The following is a 12,480-nucleotide window of genomic DNA, read 5'->3' on the forward strand; positions in this document are numbered from 1 at the left end:
AGATCTCCCCCTGAGAGAGAGGGACTGAGAGACACCGGTCAGTGTACAGATCTCCCCTGAGAGAGAGGGACTGAGAGACACCGGTCAGTGTACAGATCTCCCCCTGAGAGAGAGGGACTGAGCGACACCGGTCAGTGTACAGATCTCCCCCTGAGAGAGAGGGACTGAGAGACACCGGTCAGTGTACAGATCTCCCCCTGAGAGAGAGGGACTGAGCGACACCGGTCAGTGTACAGATCTCCCCCTGAGAGAGAGGGACTGAGAGACACCGGTCAGTGTACAGATCACCCCCTGTGAGAGAGGGACTGAGAGACACCGGTCAGTGTAGAGATCTCCTCCTGAGAGAGAGGGACTGAGAGACACCGGTCAGTGTACAGATCTCCTCCTGAGAGACACTGGTCAGTGTACAGATTCCCCTGAGAGAGAGGGACTGTGAGACACTGGTCAGTGTACAGATCTCCCCCTGAGAGAGAGGGACTGAGAAACACTGGTCGGTGTAAAGATCTCCCCCTGAGAGAGAGGGACTGAGAGACAACGGTCAATGTAGATCTCCCCCTGAAAGAGAGGGACTGAGAGACACCGATCAGTGTACAGATCTCCCCCCGAGAGAGAGGGACTGAGAGACACCGGTCAGTGGACAGATCTCCCCCCCCAGAGAGAGGGACTGAGAGACACCGGTCAGTGTACAGATTTCCCCAAGAGAGAGGGACTGAGAGACACCGGTCAGTGTACAGATCTCCCCCTGAGAGAGTGGGACTGAGAGACTCCGGTCAGTGTACAGATTTCCCCAAGAGAGAGGGACTGAGAGACACCAGTCAGTGTACAGATCTCCCCCTGAGAGAGAGGGAGTGAGAGACACCGGTCAGTATACAGATCTGCCCCCGAGAGAGAGGGACTGAGAGACACCGGTCAGTGTACAGATTTCCCCAAGAGAGAGGGACTGAGAGACACCAGTCAGTGTACAGATCTCCCCCTGAGAGAGAGGGACTGAGAGACACCGGTCAGTGTACAGATCTCCTCCTGAGAGAGAGGGACTGAGAGACACCAGTCAGTGTACAGATCTCCCCCTGAGAGAGAGGGACTGAGAGACACCGGTCAGTGTACCGATCTCCGCCTGAGAGAGAGGGACTGAGAGACACCGGTCAGTGTACAGATTCCCCCCAGAGAGAGAGGGACTGAGAGACACCGGTCTGTGTACAGATCTCCCTCCGAGAGAGAGGGACTGAGAGACACCGGTCAGTGTACAGATCTCCCCCTGAGAGAGAGTGAGAGACACCGGTCAGTATACAGATCTCCCCTGAGAGAGAGGGACTGAGAGACACCGGTCAGTGTACCGATCTCCGCCTGAGAGAGTGGGACTGAGAGACACCGGTCAGTGTACAGATCTCCCCTGAGATAGAGGGACTGTGAGACACCGGTCAGTGTACAGATCTCCCCCCGAGAGAGAGGGACTGAGAGACACCGGTCAGTGTACAGATCTCCCCCTGAGAGAGAGGGACTGAGAGACACCGGTCAATGTACAGATCTCCCTCTGAGGGAGAGGGACTGAGAGACACCGGTCAATGTACAGATCTCCCCTGAGAGAGAGGGACCGAGAGACACCGGTCAGTATACAGATCTCCCCCTGAGAGAGAGGGACTGAGGGACACCGGTCAATGTACAGATCTCCCTCTGAGAGAGAGGGACTGAGAGACACCGGTCAGTATACAGATCTCCCCTGAGAGAGAGGGACTGAGAGACACCGGTCAGTGTACAGATCTCCCCCTGAGAGAGAGTGAGAGACACCGGTCAGTATACAGATCTTCCCTGAGAGAGAGGGACTGAGAGACACCGGTCAGTGTACAGATCTCCCCCTGAGAGAGAGGGACTGTGAGACACCGGTCAGTGTACAGATCTCCCCCTGAGAGAGAGGTACTGAGAGACACCGGTCAGTGTACAGATCTCCCCTGAGAGAGAGGGACTGAGAGACACCGGTCAGTGTACAGATCTCCCCCCGAGAGAGAGGGACTGAGAGACACCGGTCAGTGTACAGATCTCCCCTGAGAGAGAGGGACTGAGAGACACCGGTCAGTGTACAGATCTCCCCCTGAGAGAGAGGGACTGAGAGACACCGGTCAGTGTACAGATCTCCCCCTGAGAGAGAGGGACTGAGAGACACCGGTCAGTGTAAAGATCTCCCCTGAGAGAGAGGGACTGAGAGACACCGGTCAGTGTACAGATCTCCCCTGAGAGAGAGGGACTGAGAGACACCGGTCAATGTAAAGATCTCCCCTGAGAGAGAGGGACTGAGAGACACCGGTCAGTGTACAGATCTCCCCCTGAGAGAGAGGGACTGAGAGACACCGGTCAGTGTAAAGATCTCCCCTGAGAGAGAGGGACTGAGAGACACCGGTCAGTGTACAGATCTCCCCTGAGAGAGAGGGACTGAGAGACACAGGTCAGTGTACAGATCTCCCCCTGAGAGAGAGTGAGAGACACCGGTCAGTGTACAGATCTCCCCTGAGAGAGAGGGACTGAGAGACACAGGTCAGTGTACAGATCTCCCCCTGAGAGAGAGGGACTGAGAGACACCGGTCTGTGTACAGATCTCCCCTGAGAGAGAGGGACTGAGAGACACCAGTCAGTGTACAGATCTCCCCCTGAGAGAGAGGGACTGAGAGACACCGGTCAGTGTCCAGATCTCCCCCTGAGAGAGAGGGACTGAGAGACACCGGTCAGTGTACAGATCTCCCCTGAGAGAGAGGGACTGAGAGACACCGGTCAGTGTACAGATCCCCCCCTGAGAGACACCGGTCAGTGTACAGATCTGCCCCTGAGAGAGAGTGACTGATAGACACCCGTCAATGTACAGATCTCCGCCCGAGAGAGAGGGACTGAGAGACACCGGTCAGTGCACTGATCTCCCCCCGAGAGAGAGGGACTGAGAGACACCGGTCAGTGTACAGATCTCCTCCTGAGAGACACCGGTCAGTGTACAGATCTCCCCCTGAGAGAGAGGGACTGAGAGACACCGGTCAGTGTACAGATCTCCCTCCGAGAGAGAGGGACAGAGAGACACCGGTCAGTGTACAGATCTCCCCCTGAGAGAGAGGGACTGAGAGACACCGGTCAGTGTACGAATCTCCCCTCAGAGATAGGGACTGAGAAACACCAGTCAGAGTATAGATCTCCCCCTGAGAAGGAGGGACTGAGAGACACCGGTCGGTGTACAGATCTCCTCCTGAGGGACACCGGTCAGTGTACAAATCTCCCCTGAGAGAGAGGGACTGTGAGAGACTGGTCAGTGTACAGATCTCCCCCTGAGAGACTGGGACTGAGAGACACTGGTCAGTGTACAGATCTCCCCCTGAGAGAGAGGGACTGAGAGACACTGGTCGGTGTACAGATCTCCCCGAGAGTGAGGGACTGAGAGACACCGGTCAGTGTACAGATTTCCCCCTGAGAGAGAGTGACTGATAGACACCCGTCAATGTACAGTTCTCCCCCCGAGAGAGAGGGACTGAGAGACACCGGTCAGTGCACAGATCTCCCCCGAGAGCGAGGGACTGAGAGACACTGGTCAGTGTACCGATCTCCCCTTCAGAGAGAGGGACTGAGAGACACCAGTCAGTGTACAGATCTCCCCCTGAGAGAGTGGGACTGAGAGACTCCGGTCAGTGTACAGATCTCCTCCTGAGAGAGAGGGACTGAGAGACACCAGTCAGTGTACAGATCTCCCCCTGAGAGAGAGGGACCGAGAGACACCGGTCAGTGTACAGATATCCCCCTGAGAGAGAGGGACTGAGAGACACCGGTCAGTGTAAAGATCTCCCCTGAGAGAGAGGGACTGAGAGACACCGGTCTGTGTACAGATCTCCTCCTGAGAGAGAGGGACTGAGAGACACCAGTCAGTGTAAAGATCTCCCCTGAGAGAGAGGGACTGAGAGACACCGGTCAGTGTAAAGATCTCCCCTGAGAGAGAGGGACCGAGAGACACCGGTCAGTGTACAGATATCCCCCTGAGAGAGAGGGACTGAGAGACACCGGTCAGTGTAAAGATCTCCCCTGAGAGAGAGGGACCGAGAGACACCGGTCAGTGTACAGATCTCCCCCTGAGAGAGAGGGACCGAGAGACACCGGTCAGTGTACAGATATCCCCCTGAGAGAGAGGGACTGAGAGACACCGGTCTGTGTACAGATCTCCCCCTGAGAGAGAGGGACTGAGCGACACCGGTCAGTGTACAGATCTCCCTCCGAGAGAGAGGGACTGAGAGACACCGGTCAGTGTACAGATCTCCCCCTGAGAGAGAGGGACTGAGAGACACCGCTCAGTGTAGAGATCTCCTCCTGAGAGAGAGGGACTGAGAGACACCGGTCAGTGTACAGATCTCCCCTGAGAGAGAGGGACTGTGAGACACTGGTCAGTGTACAGATCTCCCCCGAGAGAGAGGGACTGAGAAACACCAGGGACTGAGAGACACCGGTCAGTGTACAGATCTCCCCCTGAGAGAGAGGGACTGAGAGACAACGGTCAATGTAGATCTCCCCCTGAAACAGAGGGACTGAGAGACACCGGTCAGTGTACAGATCTCCCCCCGAGAGAGAGGGACTGAGAGACACCGGTCAGTGGACAGATTTCCCCCCCCAGAGAGAGGGACTGAGTGACACCTGTCAGTGTACAGATTTCCCCGAGAGAGAGGGACTGAGAGACACCGGTCAGTGTACAGATCTCCCCCTGAGAGAGAGGGACTGAGAGACACCGGTCTGTGTACAGATCTCCCCCTGAAAGAGAGCGACCTGAGAGACACCGATCAGTGTAGAGATCTCCCCCCAAGAGAGAGGGACTGAGAGACACCCGTCAATGTACAGATCTCCGCCCGAGAGAGAGGGACTGAGAGACACCGGTCAGGGCACTGATCTCCCCCCGAGAGAGAGGGACTGAGAGACACCGGTCAGTGTAAAGATCTCCTCCTGAGAGACACCGGTCAGTGTACAGATCTCCCCCGAGAGAGAGGGACTGAGAGACACCGGTCAGTGTACAGATCTCCCCCCGAGAGAGAGAGACTGAGAGACACCGGTCAATGTACAGATCTCCCCCTGAGAGAGAGGGACTGAGAAAGCGGTCAGTGCACAGATCACCCCCATTGAGAGAGGGACTGAGGGACACCGGTCAGTGTACATATCTCCCCCCGAGAGAGAGGGACTGAGAGATACCGGTCAGTGTACAGATCTCCCTCCGAGAGAGAGGGACAGAGAGACACCGTTCAGAGTACAGATCTCCCCCTGAGAGAGAGGGACTGAGAGACACCGGTCAGTGTACGAATCTCCCCTCAGAGAGAGGGACTGAGAAACACCAGTCAGAGTATAGATCTCCCCCTGAGAGAGAGGGACTGAGAGACACTGGTCGGTGTACAGATCTCCCCCTGAGAGTGAGGGACTGAGAGACACCGGTCAGTGTACAGATCTCCCCTCAGAGAGAGGGACTGAGAAACACCGGTCAGTATATAGATCTCCCTCTGAGAGAGAGGGACTGAGAGACACTGGTCAGTGTACAGATCTCCTCCTGAGAAGGAGGGACTGAGAGACACCGGTCAGTGTACAAATCTCCCCTGAGAGAGAGGGACTGTGAGAGACTGGTCAGTGTACAGATCTCCCCCTGAGAGAGAGGGACTGAGAGACACCGGTCAGTGTACAGATCTCCCCCTGAGAGAGAGGGACTGAGAGACACTGGTCGGTGTACAGATCTCCCCCTGAGAGTGAGGGACTGAGAGACACCGGTCAGTGTACAGATCTCCCCTCAGAGAGAGGGACTGAGAAACACCGGTCAGTATATAGATCTCCCTCTGAGAGAGAGGGACTGAGAGACACTGGTCAGTGTAGAGATCTCCCCCTGAGAGAGAGGGACTGAGAGACACTGGTCAGTGTACAGATCTCCCCCTGAGAGAGAGGGACTGAGAGACACCGGTCAGTGTACAAATCTCCCCCTGAGAGAGAGTGACTGATAGACACCCGTCAATGTACAGATCTCCCCCCGAGAGAGAGAGACTGAGAGACACCGGTCAGTGCACAGATCTCCCCCCGAGAGAGAGGGACTGAGAGACACCGGTCAGTGTACAGATCTCCCCCTCAGAGAGAGGGACTGAGAGACACCAGTCAGTGTACAGATCTCCCCCTGAGAGAGTGGGACTGAGAGACTCCGGTCAGTGTACAGATCTCCTCCTGAGAGAGAGGGACTGAGAGACACCGCTCAGTGTAGAGATCTCCTCCTGAGAGAGAGGGACTGAGAGACACCGGTCAGTGTACAGATCTCCTCCTGAGAGACACCGGTCAGTGTACAGATCTCCCCTGAGAGAGAGGGACTGTGAGACACTGGTCAGTGTACAGATCTCCCCCGAGAGAGAGGGACTGAGAAACACTGGTCGGTGTACAGATCTCCCCCCGAGACAGAGGGACTGAGAGACACCGATCAGTGTACAGATCTCCCCCCGAGAGAGAGGGACTGAGAGACACCGGTCAGTGGACAGATCTCCCCCCCCCCAGAGAGAGGGACTGAGAGACACCAATCAGTGTACAGATCTCCCCCTGAGAGAGAGGGACCGAGAGACACCGGTCAGTGTACAGATCTCCCCTGAGAGAGAGGGACTGAGAGACACCGGTCAGTGTACAGATCTCCCCCGAGAGAGGGGGACTGAGAAACACTGGTCGGTGTACAGATCTCCTCCTGAGAGACACCGGTCAGTGTACAGATCTCCCCTGAGAGAGAGGGACTGTGAGACACTGGTCAGTGTACAGATCTCCCCCGAGAGAGAGGGACTGAGAAACACTGGTCGGTGTACAGATCTCCCCCCGAGACAGAGGGACTGAGAGACACCGGTCAGTGTACAGATCTCCCCCTGAGAGAGAGGGACCGAGAGACACCGGTCAATGTAGATCTCCCCCTGAAAGAGAGGGACTGAGAGACACCGATCAGTGTACAGATCTCCCCCCGAGAGAGAGGGACTGAGAGACACCGGTCAGTGGACAGATCTCCCCCCCCAGAGAGAGGGACTGAGAGACACCGGTCTATGTGGATCTCCCCCTGAAAGAGAGCGACTGAGAGACACCGATCAGTGTACAGATCTCCCCCCAAGAGAGAGGGACTGAGAGACACCGGTCAGTGTACAGATCTCTCCCTGAGAGAGAGGGACTGAGAGACACCGGTCAGTGCACAGATCTCCCCCCGAGAGAGAGGGACTGAGAGACACCGGTCAGTGTACAGAACTCCCCTCAGAGAGAGGGACTGAGAAACACTGGTCAGAGTACAGACCTCCCCTGAGAGAGAGGGACTGAGAGACACCGGTCAGTGTACAGATCTCCCCCTGAGAGAGAGCGACTGAGAGAAACCGGTCAAGGTACAGATCTCCCCCTGAGAGAGAGGCACTGAGAGACACCGGTCAAGGTACAGATCTCCCCCTGAGAGAGAGTGACTGAGAGACACCGGTTAGTGTACAGATCTCCCCCTGAGAGAGAGGGACTGAGAGACACCGGTCAGTGTACAGATCTCTCCCCGAGAGAGAGGGACTAAGAGATACCGGTCAGTGTACAGCTCACCCCTGAGAGAGAGGGACTGAGAGACACCGGTCAGTGTACAGATCTCCCCCTAAGAGAGAGGGAGTGAGAGACACCGGTCAGTGTACAGATCTGCCCCCGAGAGAGAGGAACTGAGAGACACCGGTCAGTGTACAGATCTCCCCCCAAAAGAGAGGGACTGAGAGACACCGGTCAGTGTACAGATTTCCCCGAGAGAGAGGGACTGAGAGATACCGGTCAGTGTAAAGATCTCCCCTGAGAGAGAGGGACTGAGAGACACCGGTCAGTGTACAGATCTCCCCCCGAGACAGAGGGACTGAGAGACACCGGTCAGTGTACAGATCTCCCCCTGAGAGAGAGGGACTGAGAGACACCGGTCAGTGTACAGATCTGCCCCTGAGAGAGAGTGACTGATAGACACCCGTCAATGTACAGATCTCCGCCCGAGAGAGAGGGACTGAGAGACACCAGTCAGTGCACTGATCTCCCCCCGAGAGAGAGGGACTGAGAGACACCGGTCAGTGTACAGATCTCCCCTCAGAGAGAGGGACTGAGAAACACCGGTCAGAGTACAGACCTCCCCTGAGAGAGAGGGACTGAGAGACACCGGTCAGTGTACAGATCTCCCCCTGAGAGAGAGGGACTGAGAGACACCGGTCAAGGTACAGATCTCCCCCTGAGAGAGAGGCACTGAGAGACACCGGTCAAGGTACAGATCTCCCCCTGAGAGAGAGGGACTGAGAGACACCGGTTAGTGTACAGATCTCTCCCTGAGAGAGAGAGGGACTAAGAGATACCGGTCAGTGTACAGATCACCCCTGAGAGAGAGGGACTGAGAGACACCGGTCAGTGTACAAATCTCCCCCAAGAGAGAGGGAGTGAGAGACACCGGTCAGTGTACAGATCTGCCCCCGAGAGAGAGGAACTGAGAGACACCGGTCAGTGTACAGATCTCCCCCCAAGAGAGAGGGACTGAGAGACACCGGTCAGTGTACAGATTTCCCCGAGAGAGAGGGACTGAGAGACACCGGTCAGTGTAAAGATCTCCCCTGAGAGAGAGGGACTGAGAGACACCGGTCAGTGTACAGATCTCCCCTGAGAGAGAGGGACTGAGAGACACCGGTCATTGTACAGATCTAACCCCGAGACAGAGGGACTGAGAGACACCGGTCAGTGTACAGATCTCCCCCCGAGACAGAGGGACTGAGAGACACCGGTCAGTGTAAAGATTTCCCCCTGAGAGAGAGGGACTGAGAGACACCGGTCAGTGTACAGATCTCCCCCTGAGAGAGAGGGACTGAGAGACACCGGTCAATGAACAGATCTCCCTCTGAGAGAGAGGGACTGAGAGACACCGGTCAGTGTACAGATCTCCCCTGAGAGAGAGGGACTGAGAGACACCGGTGAGTGTACAGATCTCCCCTCAGAGAGAGGGACTGAGAAACACCGGTCAGAGTACAGACCTCCCCTGAGAGAGAGGGACTGAGAGACACCGGTCAGTGTACAGATCTCCCCCTAAGAGAGAGGGAGTGAGAGACACCGGTCAGTGTACAGATCTGCCCCCGAGAGAGAGGAACTGAGAGACACCGGTCAGTGTACAGATCTCCCCCCAAGAGAGAGGGACTGAGAGACACCGGTCAGTGTACAGATCTCCCCTCAGAGAGAGGGACTGAGAAACACCGGTCAGAGTACAGACCTCCCCTGAGAGAGAGGGACTGAGAGACACCGGTCAGTGTACAGATCTCCCCCTGAGAGAGAGGGACTGAGAGACACCGGTCAGTGTACAGATCTCCCCCTGAGAGAGAGGGACTAAGAGATACCGGTCAGTGTACAGATCACCCCTGAGAGAGAGGGACTGAGAGACACCGGTCAGTGTACAGATCTCCCCCTAAGAGAGAGGGAGTGAGAGACACCGGTCAGTGTACAGATCTGCCCCCGAGAGAGAGGAACTGAGAGACACCGGTCAGTGTACAGATCTCCCCCCAAGAGAGAGGGACTGAGAGACACCGGTCAGTGTACAGATCTCCCCCTGAGAGAGAGGGACTGAGAGACACCGGTCAGTGTAAAGATCTCCCCTGAGAGAGAGGGACTGAGAGACACCGGTCAGTGTACAGATCTCCCCCTGAGAGAGAGGGACTGAGAGACACCGGTCAGTGTAAAGATCTCCCCTGAGAGAGAGGGACTGAGAGACACCGGTGAGTGTACAGATCTCCCCCTGAGAGAGAGGGACTGAGAGACACCGGTCAGTGTACAGATCTCCCCCTGAGAGAGAGGGACTGAGAGACACCGGTCAGTGTACAGATCTCTCCCCGAGAGAGAGGGACTGAGAGATACCGGTCAGTGTACAGATCTCCCCCTAAGAGAGAGGGACTGAGAGACACCGGTCAGTGTACAGATCTCCCCCTGAGAGAGAGGGACTGAGAGACACCGGTCAGTGTACAGATCTCTCCCCGAGAGAGAGGGACTGAGAGATACCGGTCAGTGTACAGATCTCCCCCTAAGAGAGAGGGACTGAGAGACACCGGTCAGTGTACAGATCTCCCCCTGAGAGAGAGGGACTGAGAGACACCGGTCAGTGTACCGATCTCTCCCCGAGAGAGAGGGACTGAGAGACACCGGTCAGTGTACAGATCTCCCCCTGAGAGAGAGGGACTGAGAGACACCGGTCAGTGTACCGATCTCTCCACGAGAGAGAGGGACTGAGAGACACCGGTCAGTGGACAGATCTCCCCCCCCAGAGAGAGGGACTGAGAGACACCGGACAGTGTTCAGATTTCCCCGAGAGAGAGGGACTGAGAGACACCGGTCAGTGTACAGATCTCCCCCTCAGAGAGAGGGACTGAGAGACACCAGTCAGTGTACAGATCTCCCCCTGAGAGAGTGGGACTGAGAGACTCCGGTCAGTGTACAGATCTCCTCCTGAGAGAAAGGGACTGAGAGACACCAGTCAGTGTACAGATCTCCCCCTGAGAGAGAGGGACCGAGAGACACCGGTCAGTGTACAGATATCCCCCTGAGAGAGAGGGACTGAGAGACACCGGTCAGTGTACAGATCTCCCCCTGAGAGAGAGGGAATGAGAGACACCGGTCAGTATACAGATCTCCCCCTGAGAGAGAGGGACTGAGAGACACCGCTCAGTGTACAGATCTCCTCCTGAGAGAGAGGGACTGAGAGACACCGGTCAGTGTACAGATCTCCTCCTGAGTGACACCGGTCAGTGTACAGATCTCCACTGAGAGAGAGGGACTGTGAGACACTGGTCAGTGTACAGATCTCCCCCGAGAGAGAGGGACTGAGAAACACTGGTCGGTGTACAGATCTCCCCCCGAGACAAGAGGGACTGAGAGACACCGGTCAGTGTGCAGATCTCCCCCTGAGAGAGAGGGACTGAGAGACAACGGTCAATGTAGATCTCCCCCTGAAAGAGAGGGACTGAGAGACACCGATCAGTGTACAGATCTCCCCCCGAGAGAGCGGGACTGAGAGACACCGGTCAGTGGACAGATCTCCCCCCCCCAGAGAGAGGGACTGAGAGACACCGGACAGTGTTCAGATTTCCCCGAGAGAGAGGGACTGAGAGACACCGGTCAGTGTACAGATCTCCCCCCAAGAGAGAGGGACTGAGAGACACCGGTCAGTGTACAGATCTCCCCCTGAGAGAGAGGGACTGAGAGACACCGGTCAGTGTACAGATCTGCCCCTGAGAGAGAGTGACTGATAGACACCCGTCAATGTACAGATCTCCGCCCGAGAGAGAGGGACTGAGAGACACCGGTCAGTGCACTGATCTCCCCCCGAGAGAGAGGGACTGAGAGACACCGGTCAGTGTACAGATCTCCCCTCAGAGAGAGGGACTGAGAAACACCGGTCAGAGTACAGACCTCCCCTGAGAGAGAGGGACTGAGAGACACCGGTCAGTGTACAGATCTCCCCCTGAGAGAGAGGGACTGAGAGACACTGGTCAAGGTACAGATCTCCCCCTGAGAGAGAGGCACTGAGAGACACCGGTCAAGGTACAGATCTCCCCCTGAGAGAGAGGGACTGAGAGACACCGGTTAGTGTACAGATCTCTCCCCGAGAGAGAGGGACTAAGAGATACCGGTCAGTGTACAGATCACCCCTGAGAGAGAGGGACTGAGAGACACCGGTCAGTGTACAGATCTCCCCCTAAGAGAGAGGGAGTGAGAGACACCGGTCAGTGTACAGATCTGCCCCCTAGAGAGAGGAACTGAGAGACACCGGTCAGTGTACAGATCTCCCCCCAAGAGAGAGGGACTGAGAGACACCGGTCAGTGTACAGATTTCCCCGAGAGAGAGGGACTGAGAGACACCGGTCAGTGTAAAGATCTCCCCTGAGAGAGAGGGACTGAGAGACACCGGTCAGTGTACAGATCTCCCCTGAGAGAGAGGGACTGAGAGACACCGGTCAGTGTACAGATCTCCCCCCGAGACAGAGGGACTGAGAGACACCGGTCAGTGTACAGATCTCCCCCCGAGACAGAGGGACTGAGAGACACCGGTCAGTGTAAAGATCTCCCCCTGAGAGAGAGGGACTGAGAGACACCGGTCAGTGTACAGATCTCCCCCTGAGAGAGAGGGACTGAGAGACACCGGTCAGTGTACAGATCTCTCCCCGAGAGAGAGGGACTGAGAGATACCGGTCAGTGTACAGATCTCCCCCTAAGAGAGAGGGACTGAGAGACACCGGTCAGTGTACAGATCTCCCCCTGAGAGAGTGGGACTGAGAGACACCGGTCTATGTAGATCTCCCCCTGAAAGAGAGCGACTGAGAGACACCGATCAGTGTACAGATCTCCCCCCAAGAGAGAGGGCCTGAGAGACACCGGTCAGTGTACAGATCTCCCCCTGAGAGTGAGGGACTGAGGGACACCGGTCAGTGTACAGATCTCCCCCTGAGAGAGAGGGACTGA

At 56.3% G+C, this 12,480-nt stretch overlaps 1 protein-coding gene across 1 annotated transcript in view; it reads left to right on the plus strand.

Moving 5' to 3' along the window:
* Nucleotides 1–12,480, plus strand: part of LOC132387045 (tapasin-related protein-like) — a gene marked incomplete at its 5' end in the record, with an annotated part of 83,634 nt that overhangs the window by 27,493 nt on the left and 43,661 nt on the right. The window lies entirely within an intron of this gene.

The sequence above is a fragment of the Hypanus sabinus genome, unplaced genomic scaffold (assembly GCF_030144855.1).
Source record: "Hypanus sabinus isolate sHypSab1 unplaced genomic scaffold, sHypSab1.hap1 scaffold_1493, whole genome shotgun sequence".
In the NCBI taxonomy this organism is placed as follows: domain Eukaryota; kingdom Metazoa; phylum Chordata; class Chondrichthyes; order Myliobatiformes; family Dasyatidae; genus Hypanus; species Hypanus sabinus.